Genomic DNA, 12,668 nt, shown 5'->3' on the forward strand with positions numbered 1-12,668 from the left:
AATAGCCAAAAACTTACCACTTCCACACGGATGGGGAGGATAACTATTAACAGTTATTTAACCTTTAACATGAACATTAATCAAACGTAATAATTTTTTCTGGGTACATGATACCATACAGCATCCATATCAAACTTGCGTGGGTCGCACTAACATTAAACTTTCATATCAAGGCAGGGGCCTCAAACTAGTGTCCTGCGGGCCACATTTGGCCCGCGGGCCGCGTGTTTGAGACCCCGGGACTACACTGTCAGCTTGCAATACTGATGTCCCCACCACCTTCCGCTGCTCATTAATACAAGCAAGACCAAATACATCACCTTTAACTGGAGGTTGCCATGCAAAACCCAGCCTCCTTAAGAGCTCTTCTCTGTATATTCCAGTAGTGAACTTGTCAAATATTCAGTTCGCTCTCTTTTATAAATCATTAATATTTACAAATACGTATAAACACACTGAAAAGCTAAATTTGTCGCTTTTTAAATGTCATAATAAATCAAACCTGCAAAATACATGCTTGTCCAAAGACTAGCATTATCATTTGGTATTATGGAGATGTTATGGAGACTTGATCTACCATACCGCCATTAATTTCATCATTGGTTCCTCCATTATCACCCACTATCTTTATTCTTCTGGCCCTTCACCCTCACAGAACGATTCACTGTTTCCAGCTCAGCTACAAAACCTTTATTACTTAAAACAATTTAGGGTTTGTTATCCTTAATAGCACCTATAGTCTACATTTTAGCACTTTAGCACAAAAACCTGCACGTATATTGGGTGCCGTTTATTCCAAAAAAGTTAAGAATGAATACATTAATTTCTCTTGCTTATTTCATGAATTCTCTGTGCAACCTGTAATTAGAGATCACTGCACAGATCAGTGATTACCTTTAACCACTGCCTCTTTCTCTGTTTTTAATTTACCTAAGGGTTTCTTGGTCAATTAATTGCTTTGATTAATCGAGTTCTGGGGTAGGCCCTAAACAATATGAACCAAACACAATTACTGGCTTGGTCTGCAACCAAGAAAAGAGGCAAAATCTCAAATCGCTGTTTTCCAAAGTCAGAGCTGAACAAAAAGATAAGAAGATCATGGATGACTAAGGAAATCAAACAAATATTCACATTTGAGAAACTGAAATCAGAGGACAAAACAATTAATCAAATCCTAAAATAGATGTGATTAATTGGATGATCGATTCATTCTAAATTAATCTCTTTTTCCATACCTATCACTGTTTTCCAAAGTCAGAGCTGAACACAAAGATAATAGGTCTGCTTTCATGGATGACTAAAGAAATCAAACAAATATTCACATTTGAAAAACTGAAATCAGAGGACAAAACAATTAATCGAATCCTAAAATAGTTGTTGATTAATTGGATGATGATTCATTCTAAATTAATCTCTTCTTAATACCTGTCATATTGCATCTGTTGCCTCTTGAGAGGCCTTTCTAAAACTGACTCTCAGCTGACTTATACCTGGTCAAATAAAAATAAAAGGTACAAAAGACAAATATTGTAGGTAAACCCTGATAATTACACCAAAACAATTATTAATATATCTCACCAGATGAAACAGTTGCTGGTATTTGTATTGAACAAAGAACATGAGCATTATTTTTGTTTTAGCGAGCACATTTAAACTTCATGTCAAATCCTATGTATGTCAGACCGAGTGGTGACTGGAAATGTAAAACAATCGTGCCGAGCAAAGAATGAAGCCAACACTCCCTCTGTGTGATCCGTAATCCAATTGTCTTTATACTTTGTTTTGGACACCAGACCAGAGGCACATGTTTGTTAATGCATGGCAGTCCTTCCTTTGTAATGGTGGATACCAGATGCTCCATAACGGGCTTGAAGTGCATTGATGAGTGCACATTAGCACCCAGACCATCTACTTTCTCCAAACCTGATTTAAATAATTCTGAGGTGGAAGTAAGTGAATGTTTTTGCAAATGAATGAGGAGCGTGTGGCACCAAAAGATGAGGAGTGGGCGCTTGTGTTTTAATGACCCGCGTATTGATCATGCTGGAACCAGCAAGAAAGAAAGTGCTTCTCATAATTCATACAAGCACATCCAGCTAGGCAAACTAAAATGGAAAAAAAAATGGAAATCCTTCTTTACTTTGCTGATAGTGACATACACAGTAGATTTATTAAAAAGGGAGGATAGAGCATCCATATGCATGTGACAGTAACACCGTTGATGATGTCATGATGACTAACAAGATGAGTTCCATCAAGCCCATCTGTCACTGGGGAGACTACTGTGAGTGTGTTTGTTGTTGGGAAACAGAAATAGACTTGGGCGAGTCGGAGACATGTTTTTCTGCTGATTCCATTGCAATTATATACACTCACTAGTAGGGGTATCTATAGAATATATACAAGACAATGATGCATACACACAGTGAAGCTCAGTCTTCCAGATTTAAAGTTATGTAGTTATTATTTTGCTCATATCGCGTCTGGTTTAACTTCTTTTTTATTTTTAGATTTTTATCACCAATCTTGAAGTCAACCCTGGCATCTCCAGAGTACCAGAGTCTACACACCCTCACCCAGGCAGGTCAAAGTGCTAGCATGCAGCGTTGAGAATGTAAACAAAGGTGAGGCATAGAGCTCAAGCTAACACCCCACAGACTGTCCTTACCGAGGTTTTTCCTCACTAATGCGCGTTTAGGTAATAAAATGGATGACTTACGACTCCACATCACCCACGGTAAGAGACTTTTGGACCGCAGTGTCATAATTTTCACAGAGACATGACGAAAAAGCGGAGTACCAGACAATGCTATTTAACTAGCTGCTGATAGATTAGCTTCTTTCTGCTTTCTGTGTCACCAAATAAATAACGCTACTGTTGTCACATACCTCCTATGTTTATTTGTTTATCTGAGTGTTTTAGACTTTTTTGTTTGAGGTTGAAAATGTCGCACATTTGGCAGGTTTATTTGTTAGCATCGCCATTAGTGGTGCTCTCGAATATTACCGTAATTACAGGTGGATAAACTGCTACAAGTTTGAACTCTGGGGTTCATACAGCGGTGCGGCTAATTTATAGCTAAATTCTACTCATGTGTCTAATCTCAAATTGCTGCTAATTGTTTAAATACCTTGAGTATTGTGAGTCAGTGAGTACACACCAGCTATCAGTGCACTCACAACAAGCTTGTCCACCCATCGAAAATCTCAGGAGGCCATGATATATAACAGTATTAAAAATATAACAATCTGACTTGTCCTCACTCATCTTACAAAGAACACTAAAGTCATCACACAGTAACTTAACACTCAAAAGGTATACCTGAGAAATATACAGACATTTACCAATAAAAGTTTAAATGGAATGGCTGCACGGCCGCCGAGTGCTTAGCGAGCAGGCCTCAGAGCTAAGAGACCCGAGTTCAATTCCACCCTTGGCCATCTCTGTGTGGAGTTTGCATGTTCTCTCTGGCATGTGTGGGTTTTCTCCGGATACTCCGGTTTCCTCCCCCATTCCAAAAACATGCTAGGTTAATTGGCCACTCCAAATTGTCCATAGGTATGAATGTGAGTGTGAATGGTTGTTTGTCTATATGTGCCTTGACTTATATACTAACCTTTGCATCTTTGCAGCAAATAAACAAAAGTTTCATTGTCACAAAAAGAGAATGAGGAATAGTTAAGCTACGGCAGAGATGCCATTAGTCCTGTCATGATAATGGATCAATCGACTTATCAAACAATTTCTAAAAAATGGTTGATAAATATGACGTGGTGGTTCAAATGTGAATGACACCTCTCATGACAAAAAATATTAAATATCGCCGATATGTTGTAGCAAAATTATCAACCAGTTAAATTTGATATTTTGGCAGACCATGCTGACAGATAAGCTAGCTTGAATGTAAAGTAGAAAAGAAGTCTATTTGGAACCACAGTACAGCAGAGTAACCACCTATGAACAGGAAATTAGCAAAAAATATTAATAAGAGTCTAGCGAGAGAATAATACAAGTACACAGATGAACTCCATTGTGAAGGCACAAACAAAGCTGCAAATGTCAGTCCTTGATTAAAAGTGTTTTGTGATAACGTTTTGGGTGTTTGGGGATTAATTGGATTAACATTCCCTTTGGGAACAGTCGTTTTGATTATCGTAGTGTTTTAAATTGGTTGATAACAAAAAAATTATATGCATTGGAAAACAGTGATGGGACTTTTTGCCACTTTGTGGACCAAACCACCAACTGTTTGTGTTTGGTTCATATCGATTTGGTTTGTCTTCGACCGAACTGATTACTCAATTGAAATACCAAGCTTCAGACTAATCCGCTAAGAAAATAATCGTTACTGCCCAACAGAAATTACAAACAAACAGACCATTGTCTGCGTTTTCCCTTAGACCCCAAATGGGATAAGCGGTATAGAAAAACGGATGTATGGTTGTTGTTTCTGGATGATTATTTGCATCAGCATGCAAACCTCTTGACTTAAGCTATGTGTAAACTACAGAAAAGGACAGATTTAGAGGCTATACTGTTTTTATATGCTGATGTTAAAAGCTGTCTTGTCGCCTCTCAGGGCCGCGTGCATTGACTACAGACCCACTTGTGATTGTATCTGTAAAATAAGACAAAAAGTACATCACGCTCACATTGGAGCAGCTTGGGTCATGTGTTTGTTCAGGTCATTAAGTTTAAATACAGCAGGGTGATTTGTATGGGTGCTAAGACACCATTAACTTTCTCCTCACACTTTCTCAGCTCTCTCCCTTTTGAGCTAAAATCTATTGAATGTAAGTGACCTATGGTACCATCCACCCACATGCACCCAAAACACGACACAGGCAGCTTGTTATGCATTTCATGAAAAGTGCAGAATCTAATAGAAAATGTCCTCCAATGATCCGAGGTGTAGTTCAGCCTGGCAGCGCCTTAAGTGATTTGAGGTGTGTGTACAGTATGTGTGTGTCGTGTTGGTGGTCTCAGCATTGATCCCTCCGTAAGCCCTGGTCATTGCTAGAAGCCTGAAGGTGAGGTAGCAGGGAGTAAAGAGGCTTTCATCAGATTACAGCTCATTCTCTATCTTTCGACGTCTCCCTTCCCACCAACATTTATCTGACAGCTGCTTTCAAGCACTTTGCTCCTTGTCATGAAACACCGGACCATAGTGTAGAATTTGTCTCCGGTTCAAAGCAAATCGATATTCCTCTCTCCTAATGTCCCTAATGAGACGATTTTGTGCACTCACCATACATGAAATATACAGTGGCAGCGTTATGGCCTCTGGGAACTCACTTTCCCCTTCCGGGAGGTGGGACTTGGAATAGTTGGAATGTGAAAGCACAGACCTCTGCCAGGTTTAAACCATTGGTCACCAATAATTGAACGAAACAGAAACATGATGTGATCTTATTAGCCTGTTACATGGGGATCCAAAATTTGTTTTGGATGGGTCTGAATGTATACGATTACAAAGGCACTTCATGAAAGTGGAGGGAGTGTGGTGAATAGATCAACATATAGGATTCCTGGCAAAAACTGTTTCAATACACAAATATCTGTGTCCACTATGGCTGCAATCATTCAAAATATCATTGATAAAAAATAGTCAATTTTTTTCTGCTTGAAATGAAAACAATAAAACCCAGCGTGATAATTTATTATTGCATGACTAAATAATAGTGGATTAATTTTTTAATGCCACGTACCTACACATTTTCACTTAAGTTCATGTAAAATTTGTTTTTTTTAAATATTCCTGTCTGTCTAGTGGATAGAATACATAATTTGTCCATCCATCCAACAAGTTGCTGGGGCAGCAGTTAAGACTTTACCGTCTCCGTCCAACTCTTCCAGGGTCCCAGGCCAGTTGTGAGATACAATCCTTCCAGCGTGTACTAGTTCTGCCCCAGGGCCCGACTGCATATGCCTCTAACACCTCACCAGCTCCTCCTGACCGATAACCGATATCTTAGGGTGAGTCAAGCCACCTTACGGAGGTAAGTCATTTCGGCCATTTATATCCGCAATCTCTTTCATTCGGTCACGACCCAAAGCTCATGACCTTAGGTGAGGGCGGGAAGAAATATCGACCGATAAATTGACCTTGCGGCTCAGCTCTCTTTTCAACATGAACGTCTGGTCCAGCAAGCACATTACTGCACACGCTGCGCCGTTCCGCCTGTCAATCTCCAACTCCAGCCTTCCCTCACTAGTGAACAAGAAGATACTTGAACTCCCAACCTGAAGGATGCAAACCGCCCTTTTTTTGGCTGAGAACCTTGGCCTGTGATTTGGAGGTGCTGAGTTTTATCTCAGGGGTGACATCAGCAAAAAGCACCTCACATTCCTATCTATTGTGGACTGTTTAGATAATAATGTTTAAAAAAAACTCTTGATTCTATCATTTTTCATAATGTAAACAAATAATTGCATAGCATAAAGGGAAGGTGTCAGAACGGTTGTTGACTTTTCCCCCCAGACTGAGCCAAACAATGCTGCCTGAAGAAGACAGTCAACAGACTAAATTAATTGATTCATTATTTCCTATGCAGGGGATTCTATATTATTCTATTTTATATATAAAAAAATATAAAAATATATAAAAAAATATATATAGACAGAAAACCCACACTGATGAAGCATCTTCAAACTGGGCGTGATATAGCATTGTAATTTACAATTTCAATCATTTTCAATATGTAAAAAGGCCCAACTGCACTCCATTTTAAAGAAAATTTGAAAAAGGACACACTGATGTATGTGTCTGACAAAAACACATGGATGATAATAAATCTTCCTGTGATCCCCAAACACTGCCGGGTAGTGATTGCATCCGAAACGGAGATGTTGCCAGTTTCACCAGACGTGTTCGCTAATATGGAGACTGGCCTGGCAACAAAGCATCATGATAGCAAACAAATGTGCACACAGGCCGCACTGCCAGAGGGTGCGTGCACACTGTGAGTCACTTCCAATGTTGTCCTCATTACAGACTGCTATATATTTAGTATGGACAGACAGCACTTACGGTAGTCTGACTTTGGAAGCAAAACACAGCCTTTATATTAGCGGGATTGATCTCTTTCTCTCTTTGGTTCTCACCCACTTCTTACACTCGATTCACACTGTCTGAACTACGTGCATCTTGTCAATTCACGTTATTTCGTATTCCGTCTTCGCACTCATGCGTGTTTCTCTGCAATAATAGCCCTGCTGCAAACCAGATTTGACAAAGACATCTGTGTCGACATTTTGTTGCTCAGTACTGAATAAGAGTCTTTTTGGCTTATGTTTTCCACACTTACATAACCCGTCATCTCTGTATTGTGAGTTGAGTAGAAACGCAGGCAGCCCATTAATTTGGTTTGATTCATCTTAAAAAGCTAAGAAACACAAAATGCAACAAAGGTGTTTCATTCAAAACAGACTCAAGGTTGTCAGTCTGAATGACCTGACCTGTCTACCGTACGTCCGAGTCATATTTGCTGCAACTGTACAAATCTTGAGAACAGCTAAATCCTTTTTTCCAGAGGCTGAAATGGAAAATGCCAGAGGGAGATAGAATTTTTGACTTCTGGCCAAACTGTTCATCAACTGAGCTTGTCACTTTGGCGAAGGTCTGAGGAAGACTGCTTGGCTGTTGATTACAGTTATATAAGAGCACTGCACCATATGGGGCCTCACTCAAATTGCTTTCAATTGACTTTTAAAAGATGGATCTTTAAATAAAAATGTATGGTATACTTCCCATTTCAATCACTGAACCGAGTTTTCAGTTTTCACAGCCTTGGTTTTCATCATCGACTTGTCGTTTTTTGGTCATATTTGACCTCTATTGGTTTGTTTCATCAGTCAGTATGAACATGACAATTCCGATTTTTTTCAAATGTCACACAGGCCTCTTTTGTAAATCTGATTGTACCCTTTGGTACTGCAGTCTGAATGTTCTGGTCACGTATATCTGACCAATAGGTTATCAAAAAGTGTGTTTCATACGAAAATTGTTCTAAAAATCTGCGTCAGTGAAGCGGCTCATGTCAACGTCCCACCATTCCGGGCTCTGATATTCACCCACAAATTCCCAACAAACTGCCATCCAAAGCCAATGTTGTTCTGTGTTCCTTTATGTTGACCCTGATTACACAAAATCCATGGAATTGCCACAAATTCACCAGGAAATGCCATGTTTACTTCCAGAAACACACTCGACGAATCGATGGAACTGTTGCTACGAACTTTCCGTACATTCTGGTGAGATTCCGATCGTACTCAATAAAAAATTCATGGACACATTGGGTGCTTTGTGTGGGCACTCTATTTCACGGAATGATACTAGTTTAGTTTGTTATGTGCAATATTGTATGAAAACTGAGGTAAAACCTTAGCAAAACATTTTGACCAAAACCCAAACATCCAAAAAAAAAACGAAATTTTGACTGATTTAAACGTGTTGAATCTGTTTTGAAATGATATCCCTAACGTCTTCAGTCTCTCGCATTCTCTTTGTGTTCACTTTTGAGCAAAAACATCCGATTTTGGTATTTGTGTGTATCCCATTGACCTTTTCATCACTGTAATATTTGCATATTCTTCTTTTCCTGTCATATCCTAAATTATTCAAGTACGGTTGGGGGGCATTATAAAATGATATGAAAGCGGCTAAGCTGACTAAAAAGCTGCATAACTTTGACAAATATGCACATCATCTACAATCAATCGTCTCTAAATTGTCTTCCAACTGAATAGAGTGCATGTTAAACAACACAGCAATGCGATTCCACCTCAACGCATTACTGCAATGATGACACATGTTTGTGTGGAGATGACTTTAAAAAGATGGTGATGGAATACTGCCAAACTTCAGTTTTTGAACGCCCCACTTTTTGTATGTTTTTGCCTCGGTCTCAATAATCGTACAGTATTGAAATTAACAAACTAGTTCGTTTACCCGGTTCTGTATCACTCCACGGAATTCAAATCAGATCAAATCTGATTCAAATAAAACAAAGCACCTCACCCGTGGTGACTCATTGTCCGGGATATTTTTATTGAATATGACTGCTCAATAACAAGCCATGAAGAAAGAAAGTTGCGAGTGCCAGCAATTTTTCACCATCTTCTCCAGTAAGAGTCTTCAGTAAATGCAAAAGCCATGTTAAAAGTTCATCTCACCATTTCAGTCATCAATTATAATTATTTTGCATTGTTTGCTGCATGTAAAACTAAAATAATTCAATATAAAATGTATTTTTGGTTCATATATTTGGGTGTCTGGAACAGATTAGTTGGATTTACATTATTTCCTATGGGCAAAATTGTACGTTTTGGTTTACATCTAACCTATATGGACAAATCAATAACAAACAGAAAGAACATCTATATTAATAATAAGAAATATGGGTTTGTCTCAATAAATCTGAATACACTAATCCCTTGCCATGTTGCACTTCATTATGTGTCTTCACTCATATTGTTTTGTGGTTGAACAGGACCTACTATGAGTCAAAAATATGCATATCTAAGCAAATATTACATCTTTTGCTTAAATTAAGAATTTTGAAGCATAAAAATGGCCATTCATTCATTCATTTTCTATTGCTTTGCCTCATGAGGGTTGCGGGGGGTGCTAGAGCCTATCCCAGCTGTCTTCAGGCAAGAGGCGGGGTACACCCTGGACTGGTGGCCAGCCAATCACAGGGCACAGATAGACAAACAACCATTCACACTCACATTCATACCTATGGACAATTTGGAGTCGCCAATTAACCTAGCATGTTTTTGGAATGCGGGAGGAAACCAGAGTACCCGTAGAAAACCCACACATGCACGGGGAGAACATGCAAACTCCACACAGAGATGCCTGAGGGTGGAATCGAACTTGGATCTCCTAGTTGTGAGGCTTGCACGCTAACCCCACTTCCACCGTGCAGCCTAAAAATGGCCAAATGAACTAAAATACAAATATAGCGCATACGGACAACGCATTCAACACACACAAGTTTGTTTTTTGTTTTAAATGTCTTATTTTATCTTATTATGTCGACTATATTGGGTAGAAAGGTGACTATAGGGGTGTTATTTCATGTCTTGAGGGCTCTAACAATGTTAAAAAATGTATTCAGAAGGTCGTAAACAGGCTTTCTATGCTCTAACTATGTCAACAACAACCACTCACCCCCACTGAATTACCGTATTATGCAAAAAGTTATTTGAAATAAACTTTTCGAATATATAGTAATAGAGAAAACAAATATCCAGCTAATGAAGTACATAAACACAATCTTGGCTTGTTGGTAATTCATACTGTGTTAATACTGCAAACATGGAAGTGAGACACACTACAGTAGAGGATGTCCATCTTTTGCTTTGTCCAGCACCGCCTGCACGTCACATGAAAAACATACAGCAAATGTTCCAACAAAGGAATGCAAAAATTAAATGGCTAGCAAGATGGACTGAGTACAACTGTTTTTTTTTTTTTGGTGGATTCCAAACCCTCAGTTTTTCCACTGAGCCAATTACAGGCTCAGGATATGAAATAGTGAGTTAAGTGATTGTCAGACACCATGAGGAGGAATCCACTAGACAGGAGAGTGTTGACAAGTGTGGAGGTGTTCAAAGTCATCCTCTTAAGGAAAACAAAGGAGGGAGAAACAATAGCTTGGATGTCAAACATAATGGTCAAACACAAACACATGGACGCTATGAGATAAGTGATATCCTATTAATTATTTATGCTATTGGAATACTTGGTCAGTTTTGTGTTTCGTTGTGGAATTGCATGATGCTGTGTAAACAAAAGGCAACTCACCCTATCAAAATAGGCAACATCTTCGAGTGTTTCCTGCTTTGTCCACGAAAGATCTCCACTTGTCTGCTGGGTCAGCTCGAAAAAGCCCACGTTTCATTTCACTATTGTTAACCCAGAGAAGAACAACTCCGCGGAAATGAGACAAGGCTCTCATCCACACTTGGAAAATCTCTCCGTATCTCCTTCCATAATCGCTAGGAAGCTAGGAAATGTTTTTTATTCCATGTTTACATCACACTGCCTTCTCCTGAAGCGCTCTCGATGTGCTCTCTTTGTGTTTGTCTGTCTCAGAGGGGTGGGCGGATCGATTCAAAGACCGATAGTGTCGATATCAGGGGTCGTATCAGTAGCCAATCGATACCACAGTTAACATTTTTCAGTTTACTCCCACAAATATGTTTCTATTGGGTGTGTTGTCCAGCGTACACCCACGACATAATGAGGATTAAGCGGCATAAAAAATGGGTGGATGGACAATTGAACAGAGGGGGTTAAATACAAGTTGAATGAATTATAAAAAAAAATAAAAGTAAAAATGCAATTAGAATGAGTACATTGCTGCTAATAAATCGAAAATAAGTAAATAAAAACAAATGTATAAATAGTTGAGTATAAATCTGGACTAAATCACACAACATATAAGTAGTAGCTTATTATTAATCATATATAATTATAAGTATAATTTAAAAAAAATCATAAAATGCATTTATTCGTAACACCGCAGATTTAAATGTATTGTTAATATATAGTTATATCTATATATAGTAATATAATGTATTACACACATATTAATATATTTAATTAAGTTCTAATTATATAAATACACTTTTGTAATTAATTGAACTATTGTTTCGATTGATTATTTTTTATGTTTGCTGAAAATATTTGTCCTTTTTATAATCTAATTGTAATCAATAAATCAATCAATAAATTAATCAATGATCAATGCTCTTGAAAAATTTCAAGTTAAAAAATCGGTATCGGCAATACTAGTCATATACCTCCTTGGTATCGAATCAATACCCAATTTTGCAGTATCGCCCACCTCTATTGTCTCACGGTGGAGGATGGGTCAAACCATTCCACGACACTGTAGGGGAGTCTGTTTCACGGTGGGAACGAATAGGCTGAATGTTGTGGGGGCTGAAGGGGCCGTATCGTGGTGGTCGTGGTGGTGTGGGGAGGGGAGGTGGGGTGAGGTGGGGGCTGACGGGGGAGGGATGGAAGGAGACAAGCAGAGTGGGCTCACTCACGGACATCACGGGAGATTAACATGAGGAAGTCCACTCACAAGAGTGACGTTCGTTCCAATTCAGGACCCCGGACAGTTCCCAAACCACATGCGTAGAAGCTCTAATAAAAACTAATATACTCCTCTTATTGAAGCAATGCAAATTAGAAGAGAGCGCTTGCTAATTATTACGTCATCACTGTACGTCTCCTTCTATGTGTTCTTCTGCAGAGCAATCACACCACATTGCACACTCTTTGTAGGCAGAACGTCCTCATTAAATACATAAATACATGATTAGATAGAGCGTTAAATAATTTTCTTTAAAAATATCCGCATTTATTAAGCCTGTGAATGTGTGCAGATATTGTATATGTGTGCCTGTGGCGCCATCTCCAGGAGAACTAATTATATCAACTCACAAAATATGCATTGCAGCACATTAATACACAAACAGCAATAATATACACATACATCTAAACATATTAATACATGGTTATAAATAGGTTGTTAATTTAACCCTTTTTTATTATTATTCTTACATTTGTGTTCGGGAGCACTTATCCTTTGCCAAGATAATTCATCCATGTGTTGAGACAACATAATTACTGCACAGTTATACC

The 12,668-nt window shown here is 38.6% G+C and overlaps 1 protein-coding gene and 1 long non-coding RNA gene across 3 annotated transcripts in view; one reads left to right on the forward strand and one right to left on the reverse strand.

The window, feature by feature from the left end:
- LOC131135538 (uncharacterized) overlaps positions 1 to 9,360 on the forward strand; it is a 30,603-nt gene extending 21,243 nt beyond the window's left edge. Inside the window, exons 3-4 of one of the 2 annotated variants that reach the window (XR_013629574.1) lie at positions 2,511 to 2,624; positions 5,858 to 9,360. This is a non-coding gene — a long non-coding RNA (uncharacterized LOC131135538). The remainder of the gene's footprint in view (positions 1 to 2,510; positions 2,625 to 5,857) is intronic. The other variant, XR_013629575.1, reaches the window with a different exon arrangement.
- tmem198aa (transmembrane protein 198aa) overlaps positions 1 to 11,091 on the reverse strand; it is a 32,334-nt gene extending 21,243 nt beyond the window's left edge. The window contains exon 1 of the mRNA XM_058081571.2: positions 10,815 to 11,091. The gene's annotated coding sequence lies outside the window, so the exon portion shown is untranslated. The remainder of the gene's footprint in view (positions 1 to 10,814) is intronic.
- Positions 11,092 to 12,668: the final 1,577 nt, after the last annotated feature.

The sequence above is a fragment of the Doryrhamphus excisus genome, linkage group LG12 (genome assembly GCF_037039965.1).
Source record: "Doryrhamphus excisus strain RoL-2023G ecotype Guam linkage group LG12, RoL_Dexc_Guam_v1.1, whole genome shotgun sequence".
Classification (NCBI taxonomy): Eukaryota; Metazoa; Chordata; class Actinopteri; order Syngnathiformes; family Syngnathidae; genus Doryrhamphus; species Doryrhamphus excisus.